Genomic DNA, 21,280 nt, shown 5'->3' with positions numbered 1-21,280 from the left:
AATACAACTTGAGGTTTGTGCACTTAAGAGCACCACAATTAGATCTTTGAGCCTGGAGCCTTTGGGTACTGAGGAATTGAAAAACTAGCCAAACCTGGAACGGAGCTGGGAATTCACAACTTATTTTGATTATTTTCTTATATTCTTTATTTTACATAATTGGGTTTAAGACTCACGTGGGTTCATAATCAATTCGATAAAAGATCAACATGCCCAAATAAGATTTTTCATTTAAAAAACAGATTATTTCTTTTTTTGTGAGGCGTGTGATTAGATTAGGACATTATTATTATTACCATCAAAGCAAAATTGGATTTATAGATCCAATTTGGATTTAATAGAAAGTTGTTTTTTTTTATTCCAGATATTTTGTATGATTTTCCATCTTGCTCATGTGTCGATTCGACGAAGATGTGCTCGAAAGTTTAGTAGGGCGTAAACGAAGCCAGCAAATACAATAACTGTCAACCACCTCCACAGTCTTATTGCTCTACAGAGGGAAGGCATGCAGTTTCTCTTTAAGATCGTGATCAGGACCACACTAGATAAGGCTTGTTCTAACTGGGTATCCAGAGATAGAGGTCTTACCTGGGAGTCATTTTCAGCATGATCGCCCTTATCTAAGCTGAGCTCTCTCAGTCACTCATAGTCTCTGTTTAACTGCGGCCCTCACTTTACCATGCCACCCATCAGCTTCCAGCCAAAGATGCTTGTTTGCAAGGGATTATGCTCTTTCTGCTTCTACTGCACAAACGATGCACAATGCCATTGATGTACAAAAAAAAAAGTAACCTATTGCAATCACCCTAATCAACAGAGCCAAACGCCAAAGCGTATTAGCACACGCAAACCTGTGCAAACCAGGGAAAGTGGCCATGAGAGAGGATTGGGAAAATACGTTTGAGGTCAAATCGTATGTTTTTATGCAAACGTATGCCATGGGAGAGGGAAAAAATAAATTGATAGGACGAAATGATAGCCTTGAGAGTTCTGTTGCTAGGATGGCTCTGGAAATGAAAGGAACAATGAATCTTTTAGGCAATTACCTCATTAGATTGAGAGCAGAGCTCTATAATTTATCGGGCTGTCGAGATTAAAGTAATCCACAATGCAGAAACTCAAGAGCTGATCTTATAATGGATATTTTAATCATGTCCCTCAAAAACGTGGAGCCTATTAACTTCCAATTTCAATTTATAAATAAAGAAATGATTTTGCACCTTTTTGAAATTACCAACGCATCCCATAAGACATTTTGTGCATTACATTGATGCTTTGAATACATTCATCGAGGAGCATTTTGAATCATATTCATGGCATTTACCTAGTAAACTACTTTTAAAAAAAGGCAGGCAGAGGCACATTTATTCATTGTTGAAAACAAAATACCATTCAATACTAAGGGTGTTTAACGTTTTTGGAAATTATTTTATTAACCTAGCCTAGAAATGGAAAGGCACGTTGGGGGACGCAATAAGGTTAAAAGTCTGCTGAGAATAGTTTCTATGGTAACGATACAAGTTTATCAAGTATATTTACAACCTCCTCTCCTGAGAGGGGCATTAATGTAGGACTGAGTCCCCAAACGCAAAAGTGAAGAAATACAGGCTCTAATCTCCCCTACAAGCTTCCTACCATCAAACATGCAATTAATCGGCCACATTCACAGCGGTGGGGAAAAACAAGTCTTGATGGTGGTTGAACGGACCCATCGCCACCCCCTTTTTAAAAGGCTGATACCGTCAAGCCTGATTCAGCTTTTCACAACAGCCAATACTGTGCCTGTAATCCATCGGGTTTGAATTGAAGCACATTATCAACACAAATAGCCTGAATTAGTGAGTCTATGTTCACCCAAACAGTCAAAGGAGAGGAAAACAAACAGCAGCAGGGTGGGAATAGACTGTGCCTGGCCCCTCGGCGACTCTCTTCAGGGGCTCTCAGAGGAGATGCTCTCTATAGTTACCACACTCAAGACTGCTATCTGAACTGCACTAGGGACACTTTTTAATATAGCAACATCAAAAAAAGAGACAACAAAACAAAACTATCACACTTGCTAAAAGCCTCTATTGGATGAGAAATCAAGCCTAATTGCTTCGCTTGATCTGATGTACTTTCATCTGAATTAATAGTCATTTGCAGGCAAGAAATATGCTTTTAATTGTGACATTTCCGTTTTTTTTGGGGTGGAGCAGTTGTGAAGACCAAATAAGAAGTGCTAAGCAGCTCTTTGCTGTTCACAGGTACAAATGTGACATCACCCAGATAACATTCTCCTCAATGAGTGAAAAAAGCCCTCAAAAGCCCTTTATCTTCAACTAAGGATAGTTTTCATCCCAGCAAGTAATTCATCTTTAACCCTCTACTGAGAAAAGAAAGGTTTTAAGCTGACAAAAAAAAAATAAAGCCAGCAGAGGATATGAGCGTGAGCATGTTGAATAGAAGAGGAGGGGTGAGGTTATATTGGTCAGCACTGTACTGAGGTATGAATGAAGCGACCGGGTCCTTAAAAGGCTATTGTGAATTTATATTGGAAAGAATAGCCATATTATCATCTAGTTGCTCTATGGTTTCGAAGTCAAAGTCATATCCGATGATGATTGGCTTGCTGGAAAGTCCTGATGGAAAGGTAGAGCCCATCGCATTGCCATCTCCATCTCACGTCGCATTGGCATATGCGGCTCACTGAACCCTAGTTGTGGCCAAAATTGAAGAGCTTACACAGAGGAAAATAAATAGATGGTTGAATAGCAATCGCCCATGCCCCTGCACCTTTTATCAGTGGGAATCTAACAGCCGTGCTGTTTCAGAATTTCAGTTTAGCTTCCGATTAAGGTATGTCCCGGCATTTTATTCCCTACATCTCTATGCTTCATAGCTCCCAAAGACTTGTGGGTAACTGCCTATTATCCAACAGTTCCACTCCACTGACCCTGCCAATAAAACTTTTCATATCCCAATAAATGAACTCGATTGCAGCGTTCTAAACATTTACACTGCGCTAACAGATCATCTCCAGACCTTGGAATTGGCTAAATTCCCTTTTCCTGATGAATATATAGAAGGAGATTAGAGATATGATAGCTTTTCAGATTGCTGCACCCAGAGAAATTAGTTTAGTGAGCGTTTACAGAGGCTAAATTGGAACCATTAAATAGCGGATTGAATTGATGGCACATTCATTGTCTCTCCATCGGTATCACTGTAAAATCAATTAGCCGTCACTTTTCCATTCCCAATAAAGTATGATTGTCAGCCACGGATGGCTACAGAAAGCCTGACAGCCACTCGGAGCGAAACACCCATTGCAAAACAAATTTGCGCGCTGGGCGACTGCTAGTAAATGTGACCTGTAATTGTGTGGGGAAGCGCGCTAGTCTTCATCAAAAAGCCAAATGTGCATGCTATGGATTATTAGTCTGAAATACCGCTCTGGCCATCTGGAGAGACGCTCATGAATTCTTTAAAGTGTTGCACTGCTCAGACAAGTCAAAAAATGTTTATTGATTTTTTCTTAATAGTTGCGCTTTGATATACGCAGCATACGCATATGTTGGCGGCTGTGTTTAATGATCACAACAAATGTATGAATTATGCAGCAGGCTCCCTTTTCATACATAGGGACGGACAGTTAGCAAAGCAGCTATGTTCACCACTATTTTAGTTAATCATCTCCTCGGAGAACTATAAATTACATGTAACCATGGATATTCTGTGTACAAAATGCACCGTGCTCAAACAGTACTGGAACCACAATTATGTTATGTGGGCGAGGAAAGAAATCCTGTGCAAATATCAAGGATTTGAGCAACATAATATCTATGATTCTAGATCATTCTGCATGAATGTTCTCAATGACTATATAAAGCAGCACGCATCACTCGTAAAATAATAAAAAGATTTCAGGGATATATTATTTCAACCCAAAGAAACGAAAGATCATTTAGAAGTCGATTTCATAAAGTTTTAATATTTTTTTATGCTTTATTCAGATGTATTTTTAGGATGGCTTCATATAGCCTATATTTATTATTATTTAGTGTCGGTTTAAATGCATTAAAACAAGAACATTTGTTGAACAAAAATACAAAAATGCCATAAGTGCTCCGGGGAAAGAAACTAACCAGATCGACCGTGTTTAGCAGTCCAATGTTTATACGTTAATACTTTTGTATTATTTACTCCAGTCATTTTATTTATCCATTTCATCATAATCTTTTGGACTGCGTTGGAGCCATCTTCTTTCAGTATCATGTATCTGAGAGACAGATTCAGTCTGGTCAGCTGCCTGTTTCAGAAACAAATCAAACTACATTATGCTTGTCAATTTGCCAAAGGCGTTACTGGATGTCCTCAGAGATCAAGACTCTCATTTTGCCTTCTAATAAAATCAAACGGGAGTCTTGCAGTCCTTTTCTTTTGTGCATGGGACGCTATTATCTTTGCATTGAATGAGGTTTGTTACCAGATTGTTGAGCCTAATGCCACTATTTCTGTAAGCAACACATTAGGATGTGCCAATGCTGTGAGTGGCTACAGTATCACATATGTTGAGAAATGTTGAGGGGGGTGGAGACAGATTTCATTAAGCAGCCCATAACAGATGAAGACCCAGCGAGGACCAAGGCATCCAACACCAGCAAACACAGTCTGGATGAAGGAGGAGGTTATTAATTGGGGTTAATAAAACATTTGTGTAAAGAGTTGCCAGGACAGTCTGTCCACAATCAAACACAACACTAATTCACTGTAAAACCTAACCCAGTACAAAAATATATTCATTTCTTACTATTAAAAATGATAAACTCTATTCAGATACATTGTGATACATTTTTTGGAATAATGCTTGACCCTTTGTCATGAGCACAATTATATAATATAATATAATATAATATAATATAATATAATATAATATAATATAATATAATATAATATAAAATAATATAATATAATATAATATAATATAATATAATATAATATAATATAATATAATATAATATAACATAATATAATATATTTAATTAAATTAAATTACATTTCTGGATTCCCTGTGTAGTTAATACTCACTGAGATCCATCAAAAGCCTGGTGTAGTTATTTCTTTTGAAGGAAATCGTGTTGTTTTCACTGCCAGGTCGTGCACCTCTTTTGGGGTTCGGGTTGCGTGTGAGATTGACATGGGGTCGGGGTTGCGGTCAGGTTGGCCCCAGGTCGCGAGACGTCCAGGCAGCGAGTCGTCCGCACACCAGCTGAGGAAGCCTTTAAAGTGAGGGAGTTAGTTGAGGTGGGGAAGGTGAGAAGGTCTACAGGAGTGTTTTCTCATGAACCTGGCTGACCTGGGGCGGCACTTTCTGTGGCACATCGAGTGCTGATTTTGAGCGAAGAGGCAGGGTGGAAGCGGGCCCACAGGTGCTGCACAGATGCCTCCGGAGCATGGCAAGAGGCTCTGGGACACAGACCCAACAGCAGCAGCAGCAGACTGGAGGAGGCTCGCGTCTCCCTCCTCTAAGCGAGACCCTCACATCTGCTTCACCATTCTCCTGCAGTAATTACCTCTCACACCCACTGAGCAGATGACTCGCCCCTTACCGGTCACACCCCGGCTCATCTCCAACCCAGTATAGCTCTGACAAGAGAGGGCTCTCAATGAAAAAACACATTTTTAATGTGTCTAAAAAATTACCCTAAAAATGCTGAATCGATATGCAGACATTTTTAGACCATTTTCTTTAGACTTTTTGAATGATGCCCCTTTATGCTACTCTTAAGTTCTGTAATTACAGCACCCTGCACTGCATCTGATACAAAGAGCAAGATAAAAAGCAGAGGAGCTGGTAATGGAAATCTGTTTGGAGAGGTGCGGATTCTAATATCTAATTTCCCCTAATAAACTATAACCGATTTAATCTCCACCTTATCAGGCCAAGATTTCAACACTTTCCTTTTTAATTGGCTATTTTGTAATCTTGATTCCCAGTGGAGCTGATGGTCTGTCTCTCCCTCCAGAGGGCTTGCATGAAATCAGTTTGAAACGGTGTGTCAATCTCATTCTGAAGTGACCATCTGGCCGGCATACAGGAGTCGGGGATGGCATGCCGAACCCCGGGGTCTCGGGGAGGCAATCAGCAGCAGCTTTACACAATGTGTTAATGCAAATTTATTAGAGATTTCCTATTGGCCACTTTAATCTGCTTTGTGTTGTCTCCAGTCTTGGGCTAAGAACCTAACAGAGGACAGAACACACAGAGCATGCAAGTGCGTGCACACACGCACACACACACACACACACACACACATACACACACACACAGATCACAACAGGGCTCTGGGCATGTCAGTACCCTTGCTTCAAGCGCATGAGTTAATTTCTTTGGGGATGAATAAAACATTAAAAACAACAATAAGCTCGATCTGAACATTGGGCTCAGCTTCCACGTATTATTTTGCAATAAAACACATTTGCTTTCCAGACTGTCAAATTCAAATGACGACACTTATGTACATGTGTCGTTGACCTTTAGTGTTTTAAGACTTGCAGTGAAGTTCATTCATGATAGTATGGATAATAACTAGAATAAACAACAGCAGATAACTAATTCAAGAGATAGTGCATTCTTTGTTTGTCTACAGCATATGAAACAATTCAAACTCCAAAACGGTTCACTTGAAGGCAAGCCGACCGCATTACACAGTTTCAAGGTTATTTATCACAGCAATAACAGTCCGGCGGTTGGGCGAAAGCTGCACTTGTTTGTATTGTCTGTTTTTATTACGATAACTGCAAGCGCAAGTTTAATTTGCTCAATTTTGGATTCTATTGAGATGGCACTGTAATACTATCAGTCTCACTTAATTTTGAAGTAATTAAACATATGTGCAGGGCAGCGGTATTCTCAAAGTTACATTATCATATCTGTGCGAGACAGGAAGAGGGATTTGTGAAAGTATGGGCACTGAACAGGAGTTCTATGCAAACCTTTGATTTCATTTTAACTTGAAATGTTCCTTAACAAAAGCAGAGAAGTAAGAGATAAAGAAATGGAGAAAAATACATTCCCATTATTTTTAATTGGACAAGCACTTTCACTTGACACTGTGGAGAGAGCCTTTACGAGATAAGTTAAGTGAGTTGTTCCACAGAGACGGAAAAAATAACTATTTCTAATTCGGTTCAAAAGGCGAGGGCTTTAGAGTTTTTTTCTTTTCTGGACGACGGGACAGATTCGCTGTAAACAATTGCCTTTCTCTGCCAGGGAACTTGTTCATTTGCGCCTTAGCATGCTCACGTGCATCTGCATACAAGCTGCTTATTTAGCAGTAGTTATTACTGCAAGTGCTCCGTTGCACTGATAAAGGTTAAAAAAGATCAAATAATCCTTATCGCCAGGCTGACCCCAGAAACATTACAGCGAGATTGCACGTAAGACGCGCAATATGACATTTATCAATACGAGAGACATTTTAAACAGCGTACAGTAACAATCTGGTCATCATCGCTGACTGACATCTGAGCAAATGTGTTCATTCTGTATCGGCTGAGAATAATGGGAAAAGCCCTTGCATTATTGCCAGCTCTTCCTGGAAGCTATAGAGCCTGTCATTAATCCCAACTGTCTGTAAAATTGAAGCAATAAAAACCACTCGCTGTACATCAAATATCTCAGCAGTGATGCTCAAGAAAAAATATAGATCCGCAGACAAATAAAGAGATTTATCCGTGATTGTTTCAGTTAAGATTCCTAGGCTCCCCGCGTTCCCTTTGTTGTACATGAGAGAGACATTACACCCATGGCAGCCCATGACCTCATTTGCTGAGAAGAAATTTAATTAACAAGGCAAACATTGTCTGTGACAATGCCTCTGCTGAGACTCCAGCAGATAGCAGCTACTGCCCAAACCGGCATCGTAACAGTGTGACAGGCGGCCTTAAAAACACACACGTCCGCTCCCACAAACACAGGTGGTATTAAAGCGATGCTTTGAAACAGCACGCTTTTCTAACGCCCAGGCCAATAAGAAAATAAACACACTGCAATAATTGCTCCAGACCCTGCGCAGCAGTCAGCAGTCCACGCGCTCATGAAAAAAAGATGTCTGGAGTTTTGACTACAGATGCCAGCTGAGCTGACAATATGCTCTTGGTTCTCAGCCACATAAAGAGAGGGTGGGACCCTTTGGCCTTTTGCATCATAAAGCCATTCAAATCTCTTTGTAGCCCACTGTAAAGTGATTGAACGAAAAGGGAGGGCACCGATTTGGCAGCACATGGCATGAGACGCATCGGACGGCTGTCATTCATAAGAACTGTCTGTACCTCTGTGTAGCTGTCCTAGGGATGGGTGTTAGTCATTTAGCCCAGGGAGGCTGATTACAGAGCTGTGTTGGCTGAGATCATGTGGACAGAATGGGGACAAAATAGAAATCAGTGGGCAGTGGATGCTCCGAATGCCTTGCACAGAATACACTGCTGTGACACAATAAACAGCCCATCATTTAGCCACACGTCTGCTGAGGCTACAACCTCCGTCCAAGCATCACCACGCAGCATCTTTCAACATAAACACTGGTTGTGGGCCATCACGATAATGCATTTTACATTTTTAATTAGGGCTCGAGCACCAATGGTGTGCATGGGGACCCTATTGTAATTGCTCGGCCTATCCTTCTTCATCAGGGCCAAAACATGCTCAAAAACTCATGAAACTTTGCACATGCGTCAAAAGTAGTAGAAGTGTTTGTCTGAAACGGGTTTCAGAATTAGGCGTGGCAAAATGGCTCGATAGCGGCACCTACAAAAATTAAATTAAGTGCCATGCACGCAATGTTTCACATATGAGTATGAATTCTTTGGAGACACATAACAGCCCAATACCTACAAAAAAGTCCCCCACAGTTTAAAGTTTCGCCATTAAAACAGGAAGTTGTAGTAACTCAGGCATACAATGCCCCAAACTTCACGTTTGATAAGAGTCCTGGCCTGAAGAGATTTACATGATAATATTAGTTAGTCATAGCGCCACCTGCTGGCAACAGGAAGTGGCATGAATTACAAGGCTTGTAATTCACTCCCAGAAACACATTTAAATGTGCAATGAAATGTAGCAAACTTGCTAGAAAGATGTTAAATCATGCAACACTTGGCTAAGTGCTAATGTATGTGATTTATGCTACAAAAAGTTAGTTAGTTAGTTAGATAGATAGATAGATAGATAGATAGATAGATAGATAGATAGATAGATAGATAGATAGATAGATAGATAGATAGATAGATAGATAGATAGATAGATAGATAGATAGATAGATAGATAGATAGATAGATAGATAGATAGATAGATAGATAGATAGATAGATAGATAGATAGATAGATAGATAGATAGAGAAAGAAATTTAGAAACTGTTGACCTGCAGTCAGACGTCTTTTATTTCTAAAGCCTTGTTTGCCTTTGTGACATGCCTGACACCCATTCAAGGCTTGGATGAATTGGATAGTTAAACTCTGTTGTGTCTTCATGTGTTTGGAAATGCCTTCCATGCTTTATAAATGCATTCCATAATGTACACACAGGGTTTATTCCACCCATTATTGTAAGAGCAATGCCTGAACAAGCAGAACAATAACAGAGCCAGTGCTCCATTACCCCAGCTTCCATTCATGCTAATGATGTGCACCATTACTCTTCTTCCTGCTTTGGCTCCTGTGCTATTTCCCTGACTTATGGTGCCATATATAACCAGCAGAATCATACAGGATGTAGAGGTTCTTTATGATGATGTAGAGCACAAGTCGAATCGACACCAAAATAACACCAAGGTGTTGCCACGTCGACTTCGCTCCTCCTTTTTCTTGGGATTATCCAGTGTGAAAGCATGTAATTGGGTCTGTGAGGATATTAAACTCATAGCTAAAGAGGCTGCATCAAAAGCAAAAAGCACAGCAAAACAATTTTAAGCCTAATTTGATATGAGACATGACCGGCCCAGTGGCGGCACGCAACAGAGTCATTTACGATAAGGATTAAGCTTGCGCAATCAAAAGATAGAACAAGATAATGTGGCGAGATACATTTGGAACACAAGCAATTAATGGAGGAAGCATGACACGAGCTGCTAAAGATGAAGGAGGAGAGAAGCTCTCAGCACTTCATCATTATTAATGACAAAGACGCCTGCGTCCCGCCCGTCTCCGGGTGCCTGCCGCTGAGGCTGCCGTATGGTTTGGGGAAGCCAGACGGAGCTGTCAGAGGCCCGTCCGGGTGCTGTGGCTGCTGTCTATTACTCATGTGACTAGTGAACCCACCAGGCAGAAAATGACTGGGTTCACAAGGTGATTAATGAGCTCTCGACCGCCACACGTCAAAATATGACGCCAATTGTTAAGCTGCCGGCCCTCTCCCAGGACGGGCCCTATAACGCACTTTCATTGAAAATCAATTTGGTGTTTCCCTCAAAACGGGAATCGCAGTGTCTTTATTCATTAACACAGTGACATTATGTTTAAACGGTGCAGTTCGTCTCAGTCCCACAGGCAGGATGTGCGATTGTTTTTCATCTCGAAGCACTTCCAGCCAGATATATTTAGTTGCTGGCACCATATAGTGCTGAAAGATTACACTCTTTAAAAGTAGGTTCTATATTGGCATCTATGGTTCCATGAAGACAACATCCGTGGAACCTTTCAATTTCACAAAAGATTTTTTATAGGGGGAAAGGGTTCCTTTTATAAAATGTTCTTCACACAAAGAGGGGGAAAGGCTCTTCTAAGAACCTTTCTTTGAAAGGAGAACCAAAAAAATGGCTCTTCTATGGCATGACTGAAAAGTCCCTTTTTTTATTTTTTTTAAGAGTATAGGGTGGTAAAAGAGTCCACTGTAAGCATTTCCTACATAGATGTAGATGCGAGACCTACAGTAGCACATGGAATGAACATCCAACCGAAGGGAAAATGTAATGACACATTAAATGAATTAGCTTTCCGATGGGCCCGCAATAAAAACCAATGATCCAGCGATCACCTTGCGCTAATATTAGAAATGAGAGAGAAATGTCAGGCAATGAGGAAAATGACCTCTCATCTAGTGTTGCCTATATTTTCCCGGCGCTGCCAGCACAAACACGGCGCGAGCTAGGCCATTCGGAGATCAGCGGGTTAGTTCACTGGAGACCGCGCGCTAGATGGAGACGTGCATTTGATCTGCGCATCATCGTTGAGGAAGTGAACGTGACAGAGCAAAGGGTGCTTGATAAACAGACGTTATCTGGGACACACACTTCAGAAGAAGCCTCTCTAGGGGAAGCCTAAAACCCAAGGTATAACAAAGAAACCCAAAGCAAATTACCCTGACAGGGATGAAACAATAGCAAATTGGACAAATGATATAATGTAAGTCCTATAGTCCCCAGCAGAGCGTGGTTGTTGGCGGCGCTCAGAGGGAATTGGAAATAAGAATAGGCTTTGATGGTAAAGGTCAGGCAAGACAGTAACTCTCAGCATGGCCTCCTCGTCGAAACATCTCACATAAAATCCCTCAGAAACAATCTCTTACCCAGTGTGCCCATTGTAATGTTGTTGTTAATAATGCATTGTATATAAAAGGACCCAGTTTTTATTTCTCAAGAGAGAAGCTTGTGTGCTTGTGGCTTGCAAGGGAAGATTTGAGGAACAATTGTGACAAGCTCACAGACGGATTTTTCTAAACTCAATAAATCAAAGTGCTGGTATTTCACTGTCATAAAGCTCTTGGTGGCTTGGTGATAAATAGCCTTGGTGTTAGACAATTCTTGCAAATGAGTCCATGGCAGAGAGGAGGAACAGGATAACTATTACGAGTGGTGAGAGGCCAAGCGCCTGATTTTATGACCCGCCTGTGCCGTTTAATATATTCTGACAAATTCCCATTAAAAATGTATTCATTATTTTGTCTACATGGAAGGGGAGAGCAGAGGTTGTCTAAGCAATTTCACAATGAACTAAGCTCCTTTCAGTACGGTGATGAGGCAAAATAAAAGTCACAGGATTTGGGAATGAGAGTGGAAGTTTTGACTCACATATTAGCATAGTGACACACACACACACTTTCCAATCCAAAATCTGGTGTATTGTGGAAAATATGTCTATGGGTGTTTCATCAACTATGGGTTCTTTTGACCTTGTGGACAGTTAATCTCTCTTAAAGCACACTCTTTTCACATGGTCACTGGTCTTTTTCACAAATCTACTTTGTTATACAACATATAACACTATATTTATTAGGGATGCAACAATACAGTTAGTCCAAGGTTCAATACATACCTCGGTTTTTAACCACGGCTTTTCGGTTCGGTTCGTTTTTTTTGCTCTTCTATTCTTAGGCGACAGGAACAGAAAAAGGTTATGGAGAAAATGTTTTTATTGCAATACTCTTTATTTTACTTAAAAGACTTGAAAACCTAGCCTAGAAATCTAGACGCACCCTAGCGGCATCAAATCTAGTCTGCCGCGAGTGTCGTCTAGCAACTCTCAAACTCTTGTCGGGCCAATCACATCGTGTATAGAGTCAGTGGGCGGGGCCATAATGACGACGGCCGAGTTGTGTTTGCGTAGTTTGCTTCTAGTAAACACAGAAACTGGCGAACGGCGGTCTTTCGAATCAGCTTTGACCGCTATTCTGGAAGACTTGGAGTTAAGCTTTTCTCTGAGAAAAGAACAAAGAACGACACTGAAGTCATTCTTAAGAAGGGAAGATGTGTTCGGAGTTTTGCCGACCGGATACGGCGAATGTTTAATCTATTAACAAGCTCTGTTTCACCTTCATTGCTCTGGTTGGTGTAGCGCTATCCTATCGCGTGCAGAGGGAGTTTAAAAGACAACCGTTTATCCCGCCCCTCGGATTGAGCCCTGTCAATGGTGAGTTTCCAGACCAAACATCTTGATGTGGGTCTGGCTTGTCAGGCTATTGAAAACCCTTACTTAAACTTAAAACTTTACTTAAAAAACCCTTGTACACATTCCCAGTGTATTGAATATAAATATAAATATATATATAAACTACACAGTCTTCAATATACAACATTGATTAATACAGCTACTGTATTAAAGTTTTTTTTTTTTTTAATAACATCATATTAGAGGTGAACTGTCCCTTTAAGGACTAGGCTGCCGCTGCTGTCAATTGAATACCTGGTCACATCCCATATACAGACGCGCAATTTTACTTTCACTTTAGACATAACCGACTGTATTTATATATTAACCTTGTGTGTATTTGACAGTAGTGCAGTAAGACTGTCCAGTAATCATGTGTGTTTGACAGACGTTTAGTGCGCACGCTCAATGCAAAACAGTGCATAAGCACGCAAATTAAATGTTTAACCGGCAAGGCTTTAAAACTAGCCCCCTTAAGTTTAGTGAATATGATTGGATATTTGCTCATATTAGCGCGTAGCAATCAAAAAGAGCTGAAATAAACTGAGAGAAATATTTCAAACAGAGAGAAATGGAAATAATTAATTAAATGCAAAACCGAAAAACCCCGCAAATAACCAGTGCGTATTGAACCGTGAATGGCGTACCGAACGGTTCAATATTATATTGAGTATTGTGCCATCCCTAGTATTAACATACAGGACAGAATAAATCTTATTTTTATGTGATTTTTTATTTTTAACTTAATTTCCATCAAATCTCAAATGGTGTTTTGGGTTTAACCCATTAAAGCCCTGAGGGTTTGTTTTTTTGGCTGAATGACATACACAACTTTAAAGACTCATAACTCCAACACTATAGCAAGGAGAGTCAAATGGTAGGTATCATTTGTAAGCAAACCTTTTATATTTTTTTTATTTTTATAACATTTGGACAATATAATGCTGAGAAACTGCTGATAGAAGACAAAAATAGTATTATTGTTTCAATAATTTTATAAATATTTATTATTTGTGTAACCTGCATCCGGATCAAATTTTGTGGTGATCTCAAAGTACTAAAAAATATTTATACACACACACCTAAAGGATTATTAGGAACACCATACTAATACTGTGTTTGACCCCCTTTCGCCTTCAGAACTGCCTTAATTCTACGTGGCATTGATTCAACAAGGTGTTGAAAGCATCCTTTAGAAATGTTGGCCCATATTGATAGGAGAGCATCTTGCAGTTGATGGAGATTTGTGTGGTGCACATCCACACTGGAGCACAAAGCTCCCGTTCCACCACATCCAAAAGATGCTCTACTGGGTTGAGATCTGGTGACTGTGGGGGGCATTTTAGTACAATGAACTCATTGTTATGTTCAAGAAAACAATTTGAAATGATTCGAGCTTTGTGACATGGTGCATTATCCTGCTGGAAGTAGCCATCAGAGGATGGGTCCATGGTGGTCATAAAGGGATGGACATGGTCAGAAAAAATGCTCAGGTAGGCCGTGACATTCAAACGAGGCCCAATTGACACTAAGGATCCTAAAGTGTGCCAAGAACAGTGTTGGGAGTAACGCATTACAAAAGTAATACATTACAGTAACTTATTACTTTTTGATGTAAGTAGTGTAAGGCATTACTAATGAATTTTCAGTAATATTTTACTCTGTACATTTTTAGTAACGCTTGCGTTGAAAATGCAAGTTATTACCTGTTCGTGGTCAGTCAATAGCCGCGTTTGGTGTCCAGGTTAGTAAATAAAGACTAAATGACAGCTTCTGATATATTTGTATAGCGATTTACTTTATTCATCTCCCTTTTGCTGGTGTACATTTGTATAGCCTATTGTGTGACAGTCCAGTGCGTGTTTAGGGCGGATTTTACATAAGTGTGCACGAATCTCTCTGCTCGCGCGCGGAATATAATGCGCGAGCGCCAATCTCTCTCTGCTCGCGCGCGGAATATAATGTGCGAGCGCGAATCTCCCTGCTCGTGCGCGAGAACTCTGCGTGCGCTCTCAGATACGCTGCTCTTGTTAGAATTTTTTGTCTGGGCTCACTCAGAGAATATGCCTGCACTTAAAACGATTATGCAATGTTATTATGTTTGATTATTTAATTTCTGTACCTGAATCACTGTGTCCTGCAACTTCAACTGTTCACTTGTATTCAATAATGTTTTACATTTATATTATTAGGCTGAGAATTGTGAAATTTCACTGATATCTACTGTTGTGGGTGCTTATTTATTGTTACATATTTAAGGTTACATTGGTCAAAACAATGAAAACAAATAAGTATAACACATGATATTCACGGTCTCTGGACCCCCTAAAGCAGCCTTGGCCACCCCATGTATAAAAGTCTAGTTCCGCCACTGCCAGTGGATTATTTAGAAATGTATGCCAACTTTTGCGGTGAAAGGTAACTTAACTCACAAATTGCAGTAACATTTTCCCAACAAAATGGATTTCATTAATTTAGTAGTCAGTATTTTTAATTAGTTTTATTCTGTTGCATTTGTGTTTGATGCAGTTAGATACAACGATTTTACTGGGGCATTTTGCCCACTTATCTATAATTACATTATAATTATTATATTATATCTATTAGGGGGCATTTTGGTCAGATTTTAATTATTTTTGCCTTTTGGAATCTGCATTTAAATCCATTTGGCTCAAAATCTCACTTTCAAATGGGCATGGCACCTGTAGTGTGAACAATGTGGCTGTGCAGATAGGCTAGAGCAGACAGGTTAATATGTAAAATAATCCAATCGCCCTCTTCCCAGACATTTCTAAGATATATTTGACCTAGGCCTATTTTACATAAAAACAAAAATATCGTCGATACTGCGGATCCATCTCACTCATCTTTATTGAAGTCACTGAACTCAAGTGATTCTGATTCCATGTGGGGTTCAATATAAGATTTAATGTACGATGTCGCGTTTTCATTGGTCAGTCGTTGAAGCCTATTTCTGATTGGTTGTTGCCGTTTATGCCAAGAGCAAAGAGAACGAAACCGTAAAGAAGAGTATTTCTCTTCTTGCGAGCGCACGGAACACAGTCTGTGCACATACAGGCTTAGTTTAAGCGAAGAGGAGAGATTCGCGATTGCACTGGAAACGTTTTAAGTGCAGGCATTTTCTCTGAGTGAGCACAGACAAAAAAATCTAACAAGAGCAGCGTATCTGAGAGCGCACGCAGAGTTCTCGCGCACGAGCAGAGAGAGATTCGCGCTCGCGCACTATATTAATGTACTTTCGCGCTACAATAATGCGCTCTCGACATTTGACAGGGAAATAACGCCATAGAATAAGTCTAGCCTACTGCACACTGTGGTTTTGATTTTTTTTTTTTTAATAGTAATAAAGTAATTTAGTTCAGTTAGAGAACAGGCCGTTCAAATAAAAACTGAAGGTGTCTGCTAGGCTATATCCGAACGAGCGTCGCAGCAGAGTCAGATCTTGAGCTGACAGATGATTGCGGAAGATTTGGTTTCAAAGTGAAATGTAAAAGCGCCTAATAAAGGGAGTTTGTCATTGTGTTGTGTTTATCATTAAGAATAATAGGCTAATTTTAAACCGAACCTAAAATCTGCTTGGCCGCACAGAGCGCGCATTTACTGACGAGCTGTCATTCACGGTGTGCGCGCACTGGCGCGTTTTCAGTTCATTTGGAAGAATAACTTACATAGGAATTCATTGAAAGCACTCTCTTTGCATCCGCTCCCATTATTAATGCCTAAGCGGCAGTGCGCATGTTCCTGTTACCGGTGTTGTCACATCACACTTTAGCCCTTTTCACACTGCGATTCCGGCAAATACACGGATAATGCGACCCAGCAATTGTTCCCGGGCCACTAGATTTGGTCCATTCATACTGCCAGCAAAATACCGTAATATGTGCGCTTTCACACACAACCCGTAAAGGTCCCGGACCGAGTTGACACGTGACATCCGGATGTGACGTATAATGGCGAGCGATCTCAGCTTCAGCGCGGATAGTAAGGAGCTACGTGGTCTCGAACTTGTGTCCAGTTTTTGCACATTTCTGCTTGTTTAATTTTAGTTTCTTTTGTATACGAACACTCTCTGCGTTTAAAACACAGACTAGCTCTTCTGGCACTGCAGGGTTGTATTATTGAAAAAACAAGCTCTAGGAGTCGCACGATGACTACGTACACGTTGCGGCATTAGTTTTGGCTTTTGTTCACACAGCGCTCGTCCCGGGTCGAACCCCGCAATGTTACTAGGTCCCCGACCCGGGTTCAATTCGGTAATCAATTCCGGGACGTGGTTGCTTTCACACAAAAGGCGACCCGGCAATGTTCCGGGAATATTGCGGGTCTGACGTGCAGTGTGAAAGGGGCTTACGATTAACCGGTGGGAAAAAGTCCCCACCGTCACATCTCTACTGTACATTCGCGAGATGGATGTGCATTGAGAGTTCATCACAGATAAGGAAGAACGTAGGCTAATAGTCAAATGCAACCTGTCTAAAATCGAAATTCTATTGATGTCGCAACAATAAGAAAAGAACAAATGCGCATATTGTCAACTTAGAGTTTACACACAATTCTGTTGTGTCTATGAACAGAAGCTATTCCCAGATATTGCCATATAATCACTTTACCTCTACAATACTTAGAATTGGATCGTTTGTGATTCTGTCTGTCATGATTTCTTGCATTGTCTTGAGCCAATTCTCTATTGTTAGCCTAGCCCACAGTCATTATGGTTCATCATATCGCCTTCGACTGGATGTAAAATGCTCTGTGATAGCCTACATCTTAGAATGTTAAGAGTACTTCTGTAGCTATTTTGGTGAAAGTAACTCAAAAGTAATACAGGAGAAATGTAACGCATTACAATTCTGAGACAGTAATATTGTAATGTAAAGAATTACTTTTAAATAGCAGTAATAAGTAATCTATAATATATTACAGTTTGGAAGTAACTTGCACAACACTGGTCAAGAAAACATCCCCCACACCATCACACCACCACCAAGCCTGCACAGTGGTACCAAGGCATGATGTATCCATGTTCTCAGTCTGTTTATGCCAAATTCTGACTCTACCATCTGAATGTCTCAACAGAAATCGAGACTCATCAGACCAGGCAACATATTTCCAGTCATCAACTGTACAATTTTGGTGAGCTTGTGCAAATTGTAGCCTCTTTTTCCTATTTGTAGTGGAGATGAGTGGTACCCGGTTGGGTCTTCTGCCTCAAGGTTGTGGGTGTTGTGGCTTCACAAATGCTCTGCTGCTTACCTAACGACTAAAGTCGTTACAACGACTTGTACCAACAGGTTATTTCAGTCAAAGCTGCTCTTCTATCAGCTTGAATCAGTCGGCCCATTCTTCTCTGACCTCTAGCATCAACGAGACATTTTCAACCACAGGACTGCCGCATACTGGATGTTTTTCCCTTTTTACACCATTCTTTGTAAACCCTAGAAATGGTTGTGCGTGAAAATCCGAGTAACTGAGCAGATTGTGAAATATTCAGACCGGCCCGTCTGGCACCAACAACCATGCCATGTTCAAAATTGCTTAAATCACCTTTTTTTCCCATTCTGACATTCAGTTTGGAGTTCAGGAGTTTGTCTTGACCCAGAACGCCGTCGGTGTATGTGTTCGAATTTTAAAGGCGCAGCGTGTTCGGTGCGAAGCTCAGTGCCCTTAAAGGGGCGATCGCTTAGCGCCGCGACACATCTTTATAACACTAATATTGAGCACCCCCATATTGCCAAAATTATATGATCCTCGTTTCATAACACCCGCGGACCATGAGATCAGTGGTCGAATCCGGTCCTGCATATCGATGCATTGAATCTTCGACTATTAGGGGTCACCCCTAATATATTATATAAATATATTAGGCATGTGCCGATTTTCGATAATGCGATTTATCACAATAATGAATATGCACGATATTGTAATCGTGGGCACTTTAATATATCGTAAATAATAATTAATTAACAATTAATAATTTTTTATAATGCACCTAAGAATACTTTGCCCATCAACCATATAAAACACCGCTGTGTTCTGCATCAAAGGGACGCACGTTTAGATGTAAATGAGAAGCACATGAACGAGTGAAGGAGACGCGCTGCTGAAGTGCCGCTCAGTGACAGCAGAGGGCGCTGATGAACTGCAGAATGCAGCAATTACCCCGGAAACCCGGCAAACAAAAGAAACCGCGTGTAGTTTTTATAAAATAGCCATTGGTTTTTTGTAATCTCAATGTTGTTCATCACAACACCAAATACTTAATAGGCTCTTTATTTTCATACTTAAACATTTTTAATTTCTTAGTTACTGTTTAATAACATTAAAATCAAAATCAAAATAACTTTTTTTAATGGACCTAAGATAAAACTAACAATGATCAGTATTTCGTGACTAACATTACCAAAAACATTATACTTTCTGTAACAAATGTAGCTATTGCTCAATATTAGTTAAAGGGGGTGTGAAATGCTGTTTCATGCATACTGAGCTTTTTACACTGTTAAAGACTTGGATTCCCATCCTAAACATAGACAAAGTTTCAAAAACTAATGTCGGACGTTTTATAGAGTATTTCTGTGTCAAAAATACTCCTTCCGGTTTCTCACAAGTTTCGGAGAGTTTTTTTCGAGTATGGGTCTACTTGACGTTAATAGAACGAAAGGTCCTTGTATGGGCCGTACGGGCTCTTCTCCCGGTAGGGTGCGCGCGCGTGACTAGAGCGAGAGAGAGGAAATGCACGCCGTAAACAGTCTCTCAGGTGCAGATCCAGTCCTCTGTGAACACTTATGTCGCGCGCCGCGCTCCACTTTATTCCTATGGGTGACGTCGAGCGACTTCAACGCTTCAGCACAGCATTCCGGGAAGGCAGCGCTGCATTTGAACCGATTTGAACGCAGAAATGACGGGAAGCTTCACAACATCGCTTCAGTCGCGTCGCTAAGTGGATCTCCACGCCACTACTGTCACAGGACTTCACCAAATCATACCAAAGAAGTGTGTTTTTGACGGAGCGGTCCCAGCGATAAAGGTTCGGTCCTGCTTTGGAAGCAGCCGGTGAGTAAAACTGCTTCAAATGTCTCTGCTATAGGCTCGTCGCATGAGTAAACATCAGTAAACGACACGATCGCGTGCTTCGTCATTCAAAGGCCTAGTCGCATACAATAGTCCATAAACCGAATCATGTCCTCATAAACTGCTTGTAAAGACACACAAATGTTGACAGGCCACTAAATAGAGTACATACCACAGAGACGGACGTCCTGATGTTGCTGTTTCTCCTGTTCAATTTATTTCTGCCTCAGATTTGATTGTGGATCATTATCTGTATTAGCTGAGATAGATGGGTTTCTCCACGCTTGAGGACGTCACCGCTTTGTTTGCAATCGTCATTCTTTAGCTCCGCCCACACGATACGCCTCCAGGCGCTCGGTTTTTTCCGGAAAGACTCGGTACAGCCTATATTTCTTTTATAAATATAATAAAACTAAAGACTTTTCGGAGATATGAAGGATGCAATACTACTCTATAGGTACTCAAGATTGACATGAGATTGACTGAAACTGAGTGTTTCACCCCCCCTTTAATGCATTAAATAATGAGACCTTATTGTAATTTGTTAGCCTACCCGTTGTTCTTTATAGCCTAATTCTGAATTCTAAATCTGTTTGAAAATTTTACTTTTACAGCTCTGAAAAAAATTAAGAGACCACTTAACATTGATTTCTCCTTGTTTCTCAATGTTAAGTGGTCACAATTTTTTCAGAGCTGTATATATTTTTGGTGCATTATTGTATTTAAACATTCAGTTATTTTTGTTATTACAAAAATAGTTCCTAAAGCTGTTATGCTATGGCAACACTTTTTTTTGCAACTTATTTCAATATCATGATTATTTTGTATATCGTGATAAACTTCAGCAATTAATTACAACATGAAAAATTGATATCGGCACATGCCTAAAATATATATATATAAAATATATATATTCAAAAACATTTTAAAGGTGTAATTTCTACACTGGTTTTGAGGCACTCTCCAAAACCCTAGGTTTTGAGTGAGTGAGAGAGTGAGAGTGAGAGTGAGAGAGAGAATAGCAGAACAAGAACGGAATATAATGAGATTAATCGGCCTCCTGGGCTTGGCGATCCCTGGCCCATACATGTCTGAGTCAAGCGTGCTTAAGTATGTCTGTTAGACATGTACACATAAGCAAAACGATCTATAACAATGCAATACTATTACATATAAAAACACGTTTTACTCACATAAGTGGGTTGCACCATTCCTTTAGGATCCAAATCCAGCATCGACCGGAGATTTGTTTACAAACGATTCCGCAGTGAAATTAAGTGAACAT

At 40.4% G+C, this 21,280-nt stretch overlaps 1 long non-coding RNA gene across 1 annotated transcript in view; it reads right to left on the bottom strand.

Annotated features, from left to right (window-relative positions):
- Positions 1 to 4,050: 4,050 nt before the first annotated feature.
- LOC137054017 (uncharacterized) overlaps positions 4,051 to 21,280 on the bottom strand; it is a 31,800-nt gene continuing 14,570 nt past the window's right edge. The window contains exons 2-4 of the long non-coding RNA XR_010899957.1: positions 5,339 to 5,628; positions 5,071 to 5,261; positions 4,051 to 4,653 (exon numbers count right to left, since the gene is read on the bottom strand). This is a non-coding gene — a long non-coding RNA (uncharacterized lncRNA). The remainder of the gene's footprint in view (positions 4,654 to 5,070; positions 5,262 to 5,338; positions 5,629 to 21,280) is intronic.

This window comes from Pseudorasbora parva, chromosome 2 (genome assembly GCF_024679245.1).
Source record: "Pseudorasbora parva isolate DD20220531a chromosome 2, ASM2467924v1, whole genome shotgun sequence".
Classification (NCBI taxonomy): Eukaryota; Metazoa; Chordata; class Actinopteri; order Cypriniformes; family Gobionidae; genus Pseudorasbora; species Pseudorasbora parva.
Note: the sequence above shows the minus strand (reverse complement) of the source record. Positions and strands in the feature narration are given on the sequence as shown.